General features: G+C 43.5%; 2 long non-coding RNA genes across 2 annotated transcripts; both read left to right on the plus strand.

Moving 5' to 3' along the window:
* Positions 1 to 1,705: 1,705 nt before the first annotated feature.
* LOC146860557 (uncharacterized) lies at positions 1,706 to 3,509 on the plus strand. Its single transcript, XR_014979171.1, has 5 exons — positions 1,706 to 1,857; positions 1,962 to 2,048; positions 2,159 to 2,270; positions 2,623 to 2,730; positions 3,054 to 3,509. It is a non-coding gene; the product is annotated as an uncharacterized LOC146860557 (long non-coding RNA).
* A 7,829-nt stretch (positions 3,510 to 11,338) lies between these two features.
* Positions 11,339 to 13,113, plus strand: LOC146860558 (uncharacterized). Its single transcript, XR_014979172.1, has 3 exons — positions 11,339 to 11,424; positions 11,547 to 11,812; positions 12,885 to 13,113. It is a non-coding gene; the product is annotated as an uncharacterized LOC146860558 (long non-coding RNA).
* The last annotated feature ends 3,348 nt before the right edge of the window (positions 13,114 to 16,461 follow it).

Genomic DNA, 16,461 nt, shown 5'->3' on the forward strand with positions numbered 1-16,461 from the left:
CCCAAAATGGACATGCCAATGCCCCATGCCCCCAAAAGATTGCCTGTGTATTTCTACTTCCCCCGAGAGACACATGGGGCAATAGCCCCTGATCTGCCCCCCGGGGGCACAAAGCCCACTAGGCCCCAGGGATTATGTTTTTTTTATATGTAGTGTTGGGGGCTGCCCAGAATGGGCATGCCAATGTCCCCACCCCCAAAAAATATTTCTGCGCCCCCTGGAGGCAAAGGTGTGCAATAGTCTCTTCCCACTAGGCACCAGGGATTTAGCTTTTTTTATATGTAGGAGTGGTGGCTGCCCAGAATGCCAATATAACAAGGGGAACCCACGTAGAAGGATGAAGGTAGAGACTCAGGGGAAAGAAACTCAACAAAGAAAGAAAAGTACTCTACCTATTTTTTTTCCTAAATGTACAATGTATCATATCATAAATATACTGACACTTAAACAAGACCCATATAAAGCAAGGAAATTTCAGTGCATAGTCAAAGAAGGATTTGTCTGTATTTTTATTTTTAGTTTTAATCAATTTAGACAGAAGGATTCAAGAGGTGAGTGAAATCCTCAATAGTTTATAACAAACACAATATCGTGAGCCACAATACAAATAATAGTGACAGAAAGGTCCCAATCACTATCGCGCACATACAGACATACACACTTTACCGGTATCATATCACGCCTTAAAAACAAAACTCAAACATCTACTCATAAAATGCCACTCATCAAATAGGGGTCCAAAAGAGATTTGCCTCATAAATCAATATATAAGTTAAAGCATATGAGCATTCAATGCTGTGATGAAGAGAGCATGTTCAAAATACAAGATTTAAGGCTTAAGTGGACCCCTTGGGAGCGTCGACGCGCTTTTCGGTGAATGCACCGAAATGCAGGTGCCACCTTCCTCAGGGCCAACAAGGAAATGGTTTCGACGTTTTAGCTGGGACCTAACAAAAATAAGAAAAGCAAATCAAATCAAACAAAGAGGGAGCAGTTCAAGTGTCATTTAATAACATCATTGGTTTCAAATAGAGAACTAAACAACACAAGGTCATATGTCATAAGTGTCAAACATCATAAAAGAATTTGTTTAAACATTAATACCTAGTGAGAAATTGCATTATTCAATAGAGCAACGTGAACACTGACGAGTCCTGTTTTCCAGAGAGAAGAGAAGAGAAGGAGCACATAGTATGCTTCATTAGCACCATGTTTCTAGTTCTAGATCAGGGGGAAAAAAAGGAAGGCAAAATGATCGTTTTTACGCTCACCTGTGGGGAATCAAGCAGTTGCAAATAGGTCCAAGTGAGGACACAGGCAAGAAGAATATCTGATCTCAGGCGGCAAACGGGGGTCAGGAATGTTCACAAGAACAAAATCTGCTGGGTAAACATCACATAGGCGATGGGATGGGACGGTGCAGGGCAAGGTTTTTAAATGAATAAAAATAGCACAGGCATGTAGATAGAATAGTGCAGGGATGAAGGTCACGTAGGCATACTGGTAGAAAAATAAAAACATAACTGTAGAAATAATTGTACATGCCCGTGCTATTTTTATTCATTTAAAACCCTTGCCCTGCACCGTCCCATCCCATCGCCTATGTGATTTTCTTCGCTTTAAAGCCCCTGCTTTACATTATTCTTTGCTCCTTTAAACCTGACCACGCCCCCCTCCTTATTTTTTTCATTTGTTCTTTTATTTACCTCCGTGCATTGGCCTCTTTAAACGGCCATCTGACCACTCCGGGCGCTTACCTGATCGTTTATGATTCTCCCGCCCTTGAGGAATCTTCGTTTTTCGCCGGCGTTTTGCGCTCTGACGGTGTGAATCTCCACGCGGCGCCCGTGCCTTCAGGTATTTCCCTCTGACTCTGTGGCTCTCCTCCTGATAAACTACAGTTGTGTCTCCCCTCCCGGTTTTCCCTAGACTAATGTCCTTTCATTTATTTATTCTTTCAGGCCTCCAATTACTCGTTTCGCTGATATCCTCCGCAGCGAGTTGAGCCTGCTCCTACCTTTTCCCTTGTTACACCCTTGTTCCATCAGGTATGGCCCCCTTACTTTTTTTATCTTTAGACCCCGTAGAGCCCTGGCTCTGCAATATCCTAAACGAAATTTTCCACGAGTGTTGTTTATATTTCTTTTTTTATCATTAGGCATTGGGCTTTTCTAGCGTCATCGGGGATCTTTATCCCACTATTCTGTCGCCGTAAATCTATAACTAAAAGGATTCAACTTTGACGGCGAACCCAAATACTCCCCTATCAGGTAACTCTTCTATCCCGCCTTATTTGTTACCCTTTGTGACTGCCTTTTAAAATACAGTCTAGAGAGTTTTCTATCTGTCTTCTTTTGTTCACCAGCACGCTACGGATAGTTTTCCCCACTTTATTCCTGTATGTTTTTTTTTTTTTTTTTCTTTTTTTTGCTATTGTGCTGACCACTAGCTTTTCCTTCCCAATTTTTATTTAATTTCAGGCAAGAAATTGTCGCCTTTCCATACTCCATGTATTAGAAATTCAAACACTAGAATGATGACGATGTGATTCTTCATTCTTTGTTTATTCAATTAGAGTTCTATTTTCTCTCTTTTTCGTCCTTTTTTATGTTTACCCACCAGATTATGTTCTAGTGAACATTCCTGACCCCCGTTTGCCGCCTGAGATCAGATATTCTTCTTGCCTGTGTCCTCACTTGGACCTATTTGCAACTGCTTGATTCCCCACAGGTGAGCGTAAAAACGATCATTTTGCCTTCCTTTTTTCCCCCTGATCTAGAACTAGAAACATGGTGCTAATGAAGCATACTATGTGCTCCTTCTCTTCTCTTCTCTCTGGAAAACAGGACTCGTCAGTGTTCACGTTGCTCTATTGAATAATGCAATTTCTCACTAGGTATTAATGTTTAAACAAATTCTTTTATGATGTTTGACACTTATGACATATGACCTTGTGTTGTTTAGTTCTCTATTTGAAACCAATGATGTTATTAAATGACACTTGAACTACTCCCTCTTTATTTGATTTGATTTGCTTTTCTTATATTTGTTAGGTCCCAGCTAAAACGCCAAAACCATTTCCTTGTTCGCCTGAGGAAGGTGGCACCTGCATTTCGGTGCGTTCACCGAAACGCGCGTCGGCGCTCCCAAGGGGTCCACTTAAGCCCCAAATCTTGTATTTTGAACATGTTCTCTTCAGCACAGCATTGAATGCTCATATGCTTTAACTTATATATTGATTTACGAGGCAAATCTCTTTTGGACCCCTATTTGATGAGTGGCATTTTATGAGTAGATGTTTGAGTTTTGTTTTTAAGGCGTGATATGATACCGGTATAAGTGTGTATGTCTGTATGTGCGCGATAGTGATTGGGACCTTTCTGTCACTATTATTTGTATTGTGGCTCACGATATTGTGTTTGTTATAAACTATTGAGGATTTCACTCACCTCTTGAATCCTTCTGTCTAAATTGATTAAAACTAAAAATAAAAATACAAACAAATCCTTCTTTGACTATGCACTGAAATTTCCTTGCTTTATATGGGTCTTGTTTAAGTGTCAGTATATTTATGGTCTGATACATTGTACATTTAGGAAAAAAATAGGTAGAGTACCTTTCTTTCTTTGTTGGGCTGCCCAGAATGGGCATGCCAATGCCCCCACACCCCCAAGAAAATTGCCAGTGTTTCAGTGATATTTTTAGTCTCATCTGCACACAAGCGGCGGCAGAAAACCACTAGAAACCAGGGAGAGTTTGTGTGTGTGTGTAAACTGGAGTTAGGCTGACAGTCTGTATGCACTGACCTTTGGCTGGCATTTTGCTGTGGGTGTGTGTGGACCTGCACTTGGCTAATGGTGTGGGTGGACTTGCGCTTGATGATGGTGTGTGGATATTAGTGCTTGGCTGGTGGTGAGAGTGAGGTGCCAGTTGGCTGGTGGTGTAAGTGGACTGGTGCTTGGCTGGCTGTGTGCATTGATAGTGCTTGCCTGCAGAGTTGGACTGGCCGTAGCGGGCACCGGACGTTTCCCCAGTGGACCAGAGGGGTGAGGGTTGGTTTTCTGGTTGTGGGGACTGGTTTTGCCACTGGGGGCAGGTTTTGCAGTGGTGCTGCAATATCGGCCCCCAGTAACAAAAGCGGTAGCGGTGCTCTTTTACTAGCACGCCTCCCTTCCCAGGGCTGGTCAAGCAGCAATCTGACAGGGCTGGTTGCTGTTCCCAGATGCTTGGCTAGTGGTGTGCATGGATAGTGGTGTGCGAGTACTGACTCTTAGCTGGCAGTGGAGCTTGCATGGATTTCCCAGCATTTTCTTACCCAGAATCACTTGCAAACCTCAAATGTACTTACAAAGTCACATTTTCCTCCCATTTCTGTGTGGATAAGCTGCCGGATCACCACACAGGCATACATTTCTTACCACCCAGCATTCCCCTTGGTCTCCCGAGATACCTCACTTGTGTGTGGGCAAAGTAGCATCAGCCTAAAAACGAATAATCAAACTGCCCATTTGGACACACTTTGGTCCCCCCTCAATCTCTACATGTTTTTTGCCCTTATATGTCATAGGCACTTGGCCCATTCACACAAGTAAGGTATCATTTTTATCTGGAGACTGAGGTGTATGCTGAGTGGTAGGAAATTTGTGCCGTGCAATGATCCCATAACTTTCCCACACAGATATTAGAGGAAAATGTGAATTTTTAGCTAAATTTGAGGTTTGCAGGAATTATGGGAAGGAAATTGTTGGGGGATCAATGCAAGCCACACCTCCCTGGACTCCCACGGGTGCCTAGTTTTCAGAAATGTCTGGGTTTTGTTGGTTTTCCCAGATTCCCACCAAGTCCGGGGCTAAAATCCAGGTGATCCCCCCCCCCCCCCTTGCAAAACCAGGTTGTTTTGTGATAGGTCATTTTGATGTTTCCACAATAAGTCTTGTGTCCTTCCCTGTCCCGGGCAATTGGCCCAACCACACAGAGAGGTACCATTTTTATTGGGAGACCTGGGAATTGCTGGGTGGTAGGAAATTTGTCTCAGCCCAGTGATTCCACAACTTTCCTGCACCGAAACATGGGAAAATTTAATTTTTGCAGCTAAAATTGAGGTCCACTACCACCCCCCAGGCCCCACCCCCGGCCCCGGCACCCCCCACCTCCACCGGACCAAGACACTGCACATCAACAGCACGAAAACATGAACAAAAGCACCCGCCTGATCTCGCACAATTGAAACAGTCAGCATACATGTGAGTACTGAAATCCTGATTCATACATTCACCATTGAAAGACCAAACAAAATGTCACATCCTAATTTGTCACCAAACAACTATTCTGAAGAGTCATGGAGGGTCATCCCTGGACCATCTGTGACTCACAGCCTGCAAGACAATATCCAAGATAAGAAGGTGTGTTGGGCACTCATGAAAGGAAGGGGATAGAGAGAAAGAGAGAGAGAGAAAGAAAGAGAGACTGAACAAGGAGCGCAAGGCCAATCGGGCCCTTGGCACATGCCAACAGCTGCGTGTGTCTCGAAATCTGTGCACCCCAAATCACAGGCCTGGCATCAAAGTCAGCGCGAAGTCCACATCACATTCAAGAAATGCAAGCAGTAGTCAGACTGATATCTGGAATGAAAGCCCCTTTGTCCCAACACACAAGGCTGAAGGCCGAGCCAACACCCGACCTAGGTCCTGAATGCGGCTGGCACACCCACGTGCCCACACCCCACACACACTTGTCCCAGCACGACCTACACCTGCAAGGGATGCCCTTGACACATAAGTCAAAAACTACCCATACTTCCAAACTTCACACACACATACTGCTTATTGCCCAAAGCTGTGGCATATCGTCCAACAAATTTCCGCTGGTCTGAGGAGTGCCGGTACCACAAGCCCAACAAATGCAATGGCAGGCACTCCCGGGCACATGCACAACCCCTGTCATGTGGAACTGTACCGTGCACGAATGCTGCATATGTTGGGATCCCTGCCAATGGCAGTGTTGCAAATCAGTTATCGTCTGACTTTCCGTCTTGCCTACGTCACCTGCGTCAAGCCCTGGATCCACTGTCGATCATGCACATTCGAGTGGCCAATGGAGGTCCGCCAATCCAATGCAACGGTAGCTGAATTGGATTATGACCTGACAGTGCGCCCCTTGTTGGCCCACAAATAGGAGTGTCACTGGGAAAGCCGTGCATGGGATGCACTGATCTTTGGCTTATGTGCTGGCAGTTGTGCATGGGAGATTGCACAACTCCTCATGTGCAGTGACCACATCTAGGCTCTCACCTAGTGGGCTGTGTTGCAGATTGGGGAAACGGCGTGGACTGAGCACATCTGCCCAGACTAGTTAATGGATTGGCTCACACTAGTGTTCCTTGAACCCGACAACGACGTACTATTGGAACACATTGCACACGAGGCTGCACTGGCATTCATGGATGAGTACCTATGTTCCTGCAGCCACATCATATTGTCACCCACAGCACAGGTCCCAAAACCTTGTTGGATTATGGGAAAGTCACACATATCCCACCACAACAGAGTACATGTCTGCCTTCGCCTGGACTCTGAATGCATGTGCGTGGAACTGTGCATGTGTACACACACCTGTGCAAGGTGATGCAGTTCCATGGTCGGAGTAGCACAGCGTCGTTAGGCAACGTTACCAATTCAGACACACTGCTGGGGGGAGAGCACACACATGTCAATGTAGCACAGCATGTGACCTAGTTAGACCCTTTCACCTGATCATTGTCAGATGAGCAGACAGTCGGCGCAGGTCGGTGGCAGAGCACTATGCAGACCCCACGGGCTGCAAGTTGTGCCCACTCACACAGGGCAATGGGCAGACGCCAAACAACACATGACTCGCTCAGTAAAGCAAGGTGGGCTGAGACCATTGCCATCCGTAATGATTTGTGTTCATCTCTGCCTCCCCATTTCCTGCACCTCGAAAGGTTCCCATGCTGCGTGCAAGTGTCTTAAGCATGTCCCTGCCTATTGTGGCCCTTGCCTTGTCCGTTCTGAGACGCACATGCCAATAAAGTCTACGCAACTTCACTGGTGTCTAACTGTGATGAGGGTTGATGAGAATGACCACTCGTGTGCCACAATTAGCATCGTCCCTACACAGGGAGGGTCTGACTAGCGCATGTACAATAGGGGTGGGTCCCTTTTGACAGCTCCGCCTCTGAGTCAGACATTGTTTTCGGATAGTTACTGGCAGACCAGTGCACTTACGTGTCTTCAGCAATGTGTGTATGGCGTCCAACCTCTGACCATGTGGAACAATGTCATTAATCAGAACAGAATGTGTCCACAAAGATGTGTGTCAGTAGGTATGCAACGATGTTCTGTTGTCACATGTGATGTAGGACACCACTCCTGGCCTGCTACCGATTTGGTCATTCCTACATACAGCCCTATTCAATACATGGACATGTGCCTTCATTGGGGGGTTGTGAGATTGCTGTTGATGTGCAATGGGGACACAGCTAGTACTCTCCTTCACAGTCATTCAATTGCCCATGTGTCTCAGGGATAAACATGCACATTCATGTAATTCACCAGGGTGTACCTTCTTGTAAATCATTGTCCATACATCCAGCCATACTTCCATACACGAGTGAACATATTCATGACACTTGATGGAGCTGGAGCTGTACATGGCCATCCAAGCCCATATAACATGGAAGCCCAGTGCTGGGCCAACCAGAGTCCTTTGGGGATTATAAAGTGATCGGGAAGCGGGAGAGTGCAGTCCGCAGCAGGATTGCTGTGTAATTGTCAAGCAGTGGCAGTCCATGTCGGGGTCCGGGTCGATGTCGCAGAGTATTCCGGGGGACAGTGGGAGGTGTTGTCCCAGGGCATGATGTATAGGGATGAACCAGGCAGGAACAGGCCATCTGGCAGTGATGGATGCTACTACTGCCTTCCTCTCACAGTAATTACCATCCACATCTTACTCCTCTGATACTTCTTCTGTGTCCGGTGTGTGTGTGGTGATGTAATGGATGCATCACTGGGTGCCACTGACACATCAGGGTCCGAAGTTGATGGGGCTGCATCACTGTGTGTCAAAGTTCCCACTGCAGTTATCTGGAACTGGCTCAGTGGCAGCAATGGCAAGAGGATGAACTGCAGGGCCTGGAAGATCCCAGCTACATCTTGCTGGTGTTCAGCCGTGGCAGCCCTACTTCCAGCCTGCATCTGCTCCATGGTTTCCTTTGTCATCTGTGCCAACTCTGTGCTGTCCTCGCTGGTGCCTGTCTGACTAGACAGTTCCTGCATCCGAATATTGCCCCAGCGAGGTCAGACAAGGATTGTCAATGAGCATGGTGCGGACAGGGGGTGTCCGTAAGGGACTGTATGTGGTACCTGATGGGACTCAGATACCCACGTGTGGCCTCGAGTTTGGCTGCCACAAGCTCAAAACCCACCCGCAGCTGATCCGCCAACTCCACTTGGCAACCCAAAACACGGTGTTGAAATTCCATGTATTTTTCGTGGGGGTCCTGGGAGACAGCCGTGGTGGTGTGTGTTTCCTGCTGTGAGGCCTGTGCAGGTGGTGGGGTCACCTTGAGGCAGCTGGCCTGCCCTGCTCATGGGGTGGGGTTCGGAGGTTGTCCATTATCCATTGGAGGGTGTCTTGACATATGTGCAGGTTGTCCTCTTCATCATCACTGATGGGGTTTGTGGTCTGCTCTGCAGTTAGTGTTGATTGTCCCTCTGCAATTTTAAGGGGAGATGCAGGTTAGCAAAGTTTCCCCTGTATGTTGACGCTTTGCAGATGTTTACATACAGACAGCATGACAATGCACATTGTGACTGTTTTGGTGGAACGGGCTATTTGATGGCAGACAGTGTGATTTTCGACTACATGATGGATGTGTGGTAGTACCCGTACATTATCATCACACTGTGTCAGTCAATGCCAGATGTGAGTGGCCAGTTACTAAGCACAAGCGGAACCTGTTGTCTCCTCTGTCCTGTGGTGTAGGTGTTGCACTTTAAACCACATTGCTGTCATTGCTGAGGTTCTGTGATTGCTATGTGTGTGTACTGCATTGTGGGGGAGTTGCCCCTGCAGCTTTGATTTCATGTACCCTTATCCCTTTGAAACGGTGTGCCTTTGAGTTGTGTGCTTTTCGGGGGCTGAAATGTTTGCGACCTGGGTCATGTGTGCTCTTGGACTGATTTTGTGGCCTTGTGCATTGTTTGTCTGATGCGTGTTTTTGACAGCATGGGTTGTGGGTGCACAAGGATATGTCAGAGTGTGACCTGCTCCTTTACGGATGTGATCCGCACTGGGCCACCTCCATGTTGATTTATGCACCGTCATGCATTTTGGCTGGTGCCATGCTATCGGGCATGCAGTGTCACGTGCATAGTCAGTGTGACTCACACAGCCACTGCTTTTCTGTATTTGTCACATGTGCATGGCTCGTTTGTGTCGTTGGTGATTCGGGGGGGGGCACATATGTGCACATAGTGAAGGCGGGCCTACTTGGTGTTCCTATGTGTGCAGCAGTGTGTCAAGGGTATCAGGGACATGTTCCACATTCATTGTGGGTGTGCAATGTCCCCTGTCCCCCAGTCCCTGCTGGTTACTCACCCTGTTGCTGTTGGGTCAGGTCATTTCAAGCTGTGTCCAGGCCCCCAACTCCTGCCATAGTCTCCACACTGATGCTAGTATAGGTTCCCACAATTTCGGAGAAGTGCAAATAACTTCTGCTTCTAAACTCAATATTTTGTTCCCATTTTGGAACTACATAGGTGTCCTTGATACCTATTTTTCACTCTTTTACCAAATGAATTGCTATATCCCCGATACAAAATGAAAAACCATTTCAAGACGCAGCTGAGGTATTTGCTCTGGGTTCCTCAGGTTCTTGACGAACCTACTAGTCCTATATTTCTTTATATTCAAATGTTAGTTTCTATTAAAAAAATGTTGAAAGATATACAAAAATTACCCCTCTGTAAATTTAGATTTTTTTCTAATTCTCAGAAATGTATAGATTTCCAGGATCCATTATTGCTTTTTACACCAATTTCTACCACCAACTGGAAGGAGGTTGAAAGCACAAAAAGTAGCAAAAATAGATTATATCCCAGTAAAATGCCAAAACTAAGCAGGAAAATTTGGTTTTATGAAAAAAGTCTGCCTTTCCCTGAAATGTGGGAAGATGGTGATTTCAGTACCACAAACCCTTTGTTTATATCATTTTCGTAGAAAAAATCCAGACACTTTCTTCTGCAGCAGTTTTTCTCCATTAAATAAAATTAGCTATATTTTGGCTAATTTTTTTGTCCCCTGCAGGGGTCTCCACAAACCCTGGTTACCTTTAAAATACCCATGAGGTTGGAAGACAGGACGCAAATATGGCATGGATACCTTATGTGGACAAAAAGTTATAGGGGCCTAAGCGCAAACTACCCCAAATAGCCAAAAAAAGGCTTAGCACGGGGGGATAGCAGCGAAATGTTTAAATACATTTTTCAAATGAAGTTTAAGTCTAGATATTTAGTAAGAGATTGTTTTAACTTTTCTTTTTCTTATCAACATTGGAGAAAACCACCTCTACAATTTTGTTTTATATTTCTGGTGTCACAAAGAGCATCCGTTTTGTACAAAGTTAAGAACATATCATTGGACACATTCTACTGTATGTTTAACAGTAGAGCTCTATTAGTGTACTTTTCAAACTTATATTTTTGGAGTGAATTTCCAGAAATATCTTCTTCAAAGCCTATTTTCCGTTTCCTCTTTGACGCCGGGCATCGCAATGATGTCGGTAGTCGCGAAGAGCGCATGATTTTTACAAAGTGTAAAACAAATATATAGACACATTCTACTGTGTTGAACAGTTGAGCTTTATTAGTTTACCGTTTAAACGTATATTTTTGGAGTAAGCTTCCAGAAAAATTGTTTTCAAAGCCTGTTTTCCACTTTTGCGGTGACTCCGGGGCTGGCAGTGACATTGGTAGTCGTGAAGAGCACTTGTTATTTACAAAGTGTAAAACATGTATATTGACACGTTCTACAGTATGTTTGACAGTAGAGGTGTATTTGTCTATTGCTTAAAGTTACGTAGTTGTAGTTATTTAGTTTAAAGCTCATGTTGAAATCTATTCTCCTATTTTCCTGTTTTGGTGGAAACGCTGATCATCGCGACCATAATCGTAACAATCACCTGTTTTTGAAAGTGTAAACATTTACACACATATATTTTAAAGTAAGTGTAACAGCAGGTGCCTATAAATGAGAGCTTTAAAGTTCTGCTTTTATATGTACCATGTTCTAACCTAGTTTTATATTCCATTTCCAGTGTTTGCGATTTGTACGTAGTCGCAGAGATCAGGTGCCCTGAAAAGAAAGTGAAATTATTGGATAAAACAATTTTCAACTATATTAATAGTAAGTGCCTCCCTATATTTTTTTGGATATTTCATTCATTCATTGTGGAATCATTCTGAGCAGTTATGCCTGCAGGGTAGTACTGTGATTAGAGCGTGGCTGTTTTTTTAATTTTCAAATAGAAAATGGCAACAGGAGGTTCAGAGGAAAATCGGCTGTACAGGAGGCAGAGCAGGACCTTGAGGAGGTGGCGGGTGAAGATCTAATAGATGAAAAACCTCAACAGAAGAAAGACAGCATTGCATGGGAGTTCTTCAGTGTACAGTCTGGAGAGTCTAAGATTTTTCGACATTTTAAAGGGCTCTCTTTGCAGGAAAATATTATCAAGATGTTCAAGCACAAAGTACTCCTGTGGTACAACTTCTATGTTTCCTGAATGACTCTATTCGTAAGTATTGAGTAGCTGTGTTAATGTATAAATGTATGAGTGTTTGAGAGGTCCATTCATGTTAGAAAAAGTGGATGAGCGAATGAGGGCATGAGTGATGCATGGATGATGTATTCATGATTAAATGACTGCATGAACAGTGCATGTGTATTGAATGAGTACATGAGTGGTACATGGATGATTGACTGAGTGGAGCATGGATGATTGAAAGACTGCATGAATGGTCAATGGATGATTGAATGAGCGAATGAGTAGTGCATGAATGATTGAATGCATGCATGTGTGGTGTATGCATAAATGAATGAGTGCATAGGTGATACATGGATGATTGAATGAGTGCCTGAGAGGTGCATGGATGATTGAATCAGTGGATGAGTGCTACATGGATGTTAGAATGAGTACATGAGTGGTACATAGATGATTGAATATGTGAATCCGTGGTGAATGAATTTTTGAATGAGTGCATAAGTGGTCAATTGATATTAAAATGAGTGCATCACAAGTGCATGGTTGATTGAATGAGTGCATCAGAGCTGTATGAATGCTGGAATAAGTGCATGAGTTTTGTGTGATTGATTGAATGAGTGCATGAGTGGTGCATGGATAATTAAATGAGTGCATGAGTGGTGCATGGATAATTAAATGAGTGCATGAGTGGTGCATTGATGATTGAATGAGTACATGAGGGGTATAGAGATAATTGAAAAAGTACATGAGTGGTGAATTGATGTTACAATGAGTGCATAAGTGGTGAATGGATGCTAGAATGAGGGCACCAGAGGTGCATGGATGATAGAATGAGTGCATTAGAGGTGCATGAATGATTGGATGAGTGCATGAGTGGCACATGGTTATGAGTATGTGGTGGCAATGACCTAGGCACAATAACTGGAGTAGGACTGGAAACCTTAATGAAGGATACCTTTGCTGAATTGATCATGCTTTTCCTTCACACTGACTTGGTGTACTCAAACATATGCCAATGACAGAAATGTAAATGGTCTAATCAATTCTGTCCACAGATTGACAAAGCCAGGAAACATGTTAATAAAACTGTTTCTGTCTTCCTCAGAGACCATAACTCAGAGACCATAACATTGTCTCCATCTACAACGACAACCTGTGTTTTAAAATGCAATGAATCTATAGAAGTGATGGAGTTTACTTACAGACAAAGTTAACAATGTGTTTCTAAGCAAACTGAAACTCTGCATACAGTCTTATCTGTAGCTGTCTTATATATGCTCAGAACACAAATGTTCTTGTCAGAGCCACCCAAGAGCCCAAAGATTTGTTCATCTTCTTATTAAATATGTTTTTTTGTTTTTTTTAAATTTGCAACCACAAAATCCTAAAAAAATATTCAATGACTACCACCACATTCAAAAGCTTTAACTTAAAAAAATAATTCTAAGTATTACAAAGCACACATTACTAACTACATCACTGCTTAAAAAACATATTTGTACACATTTTTCTATTAACTTTTTTAAGAAACTGCGTTTCAACCCTACTTTCCATTTTTGTAATTACTCCAAGAGCTGTGATGACTTCCGTAACCGCAATGTTCGTGCTTTTTTTATAAAGTGCAAAATACATACATTTTTCAGCATTTTTGAATCTAGTGGTTTATTAGTGCGCTGTTTATATTTTTCTAGGTAGATTGTAGAAATTTCATGTTTAAAACTGATTTTCATTTTTGGGGTGACGCTGAGCATCGCAATAACGTCAGTACCCATGAGCACCAAGAATATGTCACAAAATGACAAAACAAATGCTGACATTCAATAGCCACCATGACATTCAAAACTTATAACTGCAAAATGGATTATAACTAACACACTAAACACATTGCTATCTAAATAACTCTATGAAAGCATGTATGCCTCCCTTAATATCTAACACAGTGTATATCTTTTTCAGTGGAATCTGTAACTGCATGCATCACTGTATCAGTAAGTCTCTCATTCACAGTATAAGTATTTGAGTGGATCTGTGAGATGGTCCATCAGTCTATCAATGGTTCTGTAATGAACTGAGTGGCTGTCTCAGTGCATCTATGAATGGGTGCATCAGCGTCACAATGGGTCTGTGATTGGTTGCATAAGTCTCTCAGTCAATCTGTGAGTAGGTGCATGAGTGTCTTTGTAAGTAAGTATATAACTGTCTGACTGGGTTTGTGAGTGGCTACATGAATGTCTGAGTGGGTGAGTGAGTGGGTGCATATGTGTTTGAGTGGGTCTTTGAGTGAGTGCATGAATCTCTCAGTGGGTCTATGACTTGGAGCGTGAGTGTATGGTTCAGTCAGTGGATGTGTGGGTCTCTGAATGGGACTGTGAGTGGTTGCTGAGTCTGTGAGTGTATAAGTGACTGTGTGCATAAGTCTCTGAGTGGGGCTGTGAGTGGGTGTGTAAGTGACTGTATGGGTGTGTGTGTCTGAGTGGGAAAGAAATGTCCTCGACAAGAGATATCACTATACTGTTTGGTTTTTATGTCCTCAAAAACTACTGAATGGATTTGCACCAAATAAAAGAAGAATAATCTGCATAACAACACGTTCCCAGAAGGAATTTGGCGTAATTCCTTCTGGGGGCTGTATATTTTACCTGTATATATATTACATACTGGAGATCACCAGTCAGTAGTTATAGTTAGGGCCTAGTTTTTATAGGAAAAACAGTTTTAGACTGGGCTATAACGTTGGCGTTGTTTGACCAATATTAATGACATTTTCCCCAAAAAGTGTCAAAGTAGGTTGTATGTGTCATGGTAAGTTTGGGGTGATCCATGAAGTGGGGACTGAGAAATAGGGGTGCAAAAAAAGGGTCCTTTTGTAATGTTAATTCCCATAGAAACACGTTGTCAAAACTACAGCCCGAACCGCTGGACAGAATTCCACCAAATTTGGCAGAAGGTAGGTGTTGTTAAGCAGATTGTGCATTTTGGTTTTTGGTGCAAATCCATTCAAGACTTTTTGAGAAATGTAAGTAAAATCTATAGTGATAGCTCTGGCTGTGGATATTTCATGACATGCACCCACTTACATACTCACTCAGAGACTGACGCACCCATGTACAGACACACAGAGACTCACGCAATTACTTAGAGACCCATTCATAGACTTATGTGCATGGTCTCATAAGCACTTAGAGACTCTTACATCCATTCAAAAACCCACCTGGTCATTCATGCACCCACTCACATACCCATTGAGATTCTCATACACCCGCTCACAGATTCACTCAGACATTCATATACACACTCACACACCCATACAGTCACTCACACACTCAGTCACAAACCCTCTTATTAAAGAATTATGCACTCAATCACTCACTCATACACTCAGAGACTCACATACCCACTCACAGACTCACCCAGCCATACATGCAAAGACTCACTCACTTACTCAAAGACTCACACATACATTCACAGACCCACCAGGCACTCGCCCTCCCAGTTACTGACTTACTCAGACACTCATGCATTCACCCTTTCACTCACTCACTCAGGGACTTATGCTCTCACTCACAGACACATTGAGACACTTGTACAATAACTCACAGACCCACTCAGATACTCATACACTCACTCACAGACCCACTCAGGCACTTACACACCCACTTATAGACCCACTCAGAGACTTAGTCACCCATTTACTGATATCTATATATACATAAGGTCACAAGTCGGTATAGTTAGGACCAAAGTTTCCATGGGAAAAGTGTTTTTTTGTTTGGTGCTGCTTGACGAATCTCCACGAAATTTTTACAAAACTTCCCTTCTTTAGTTCAGCTGCTGTGTTGAAAGTTTCAGGGTGATCCGTTAAGCGGGAGCTGATTTAAAAGGGGGTTCCCAAAGCACGTTTTCCCCATGTTAATTCTATGGGGATTTTTCATTATTTGAGCATGACTACAGACTTAACTGCTGAACGTAATGACACCAAATTTGACAGAAAGCTAGATGTTGGAGTAGAAAGTGTGATTTTTGTGATTTAGTGTAAATTCATACAGTAGACTTTGAGATATCTATCTTTAAAAAATATAGATATCTGGGGACGTGGGGCCTTGCAGTGGACAGTGAATCCTAATAAAATATGATTGGCTGCCAACACTTCAACCAGGAATGGTTGTAAGTCATCTTTGGGACTCCGCTTGAAGCCAAGTCCAAGAAATGTTTTTTTTTAAAAAGAATAGGGGGCAGGGTATGAATACCCGGACCCCCCAAATATATGATGAAGTGACCCCGCCGCAGGTAAAAAGCATTTCTTTTTTATTTTGCTGCAGATCCGGTAATCTGCAGCGAATTGTAAAAGAACAACAAGTGCAGGCTCCCACAATTTCTATAAAATAACCCCCAGGTGGGCCAGGTCCCGGGGCATTTGGTAAATTTAGGAGGGGCACAAGTGTTCCCCCTCCTAGGGCCCATCAAAGCCCAGGGAACCGCCCTCTCCCCAGGGCACTTTCATTGTGGATGCAGGTGGGCCCACTGGAGATGTAATCAGTGATGTCACTGACCATGGCATGAGTGATCTAAAATGTGATAAATGTCACTGGTTTTAAAACCTGAGCCTGACTATAATGTCCTGATACCTTTGGTTTTTTTCAATGAATTTCTACATCTTTTTTATTCCATTTCTGAACTATAAC

This window comes from Triturus cristatus, chromosome 3_1 (assembly GCF_964204655.1).
Source record: "Triturus cristatus chromosome 3_1, aTriCri1.1, whole genome shotgun sequence".
Lineage (NCBI taxonomy): Eukaryota > Metazoa > Chordata > Amphibia > Caudata > Salamandridae > Triturus > Triturus cristatus.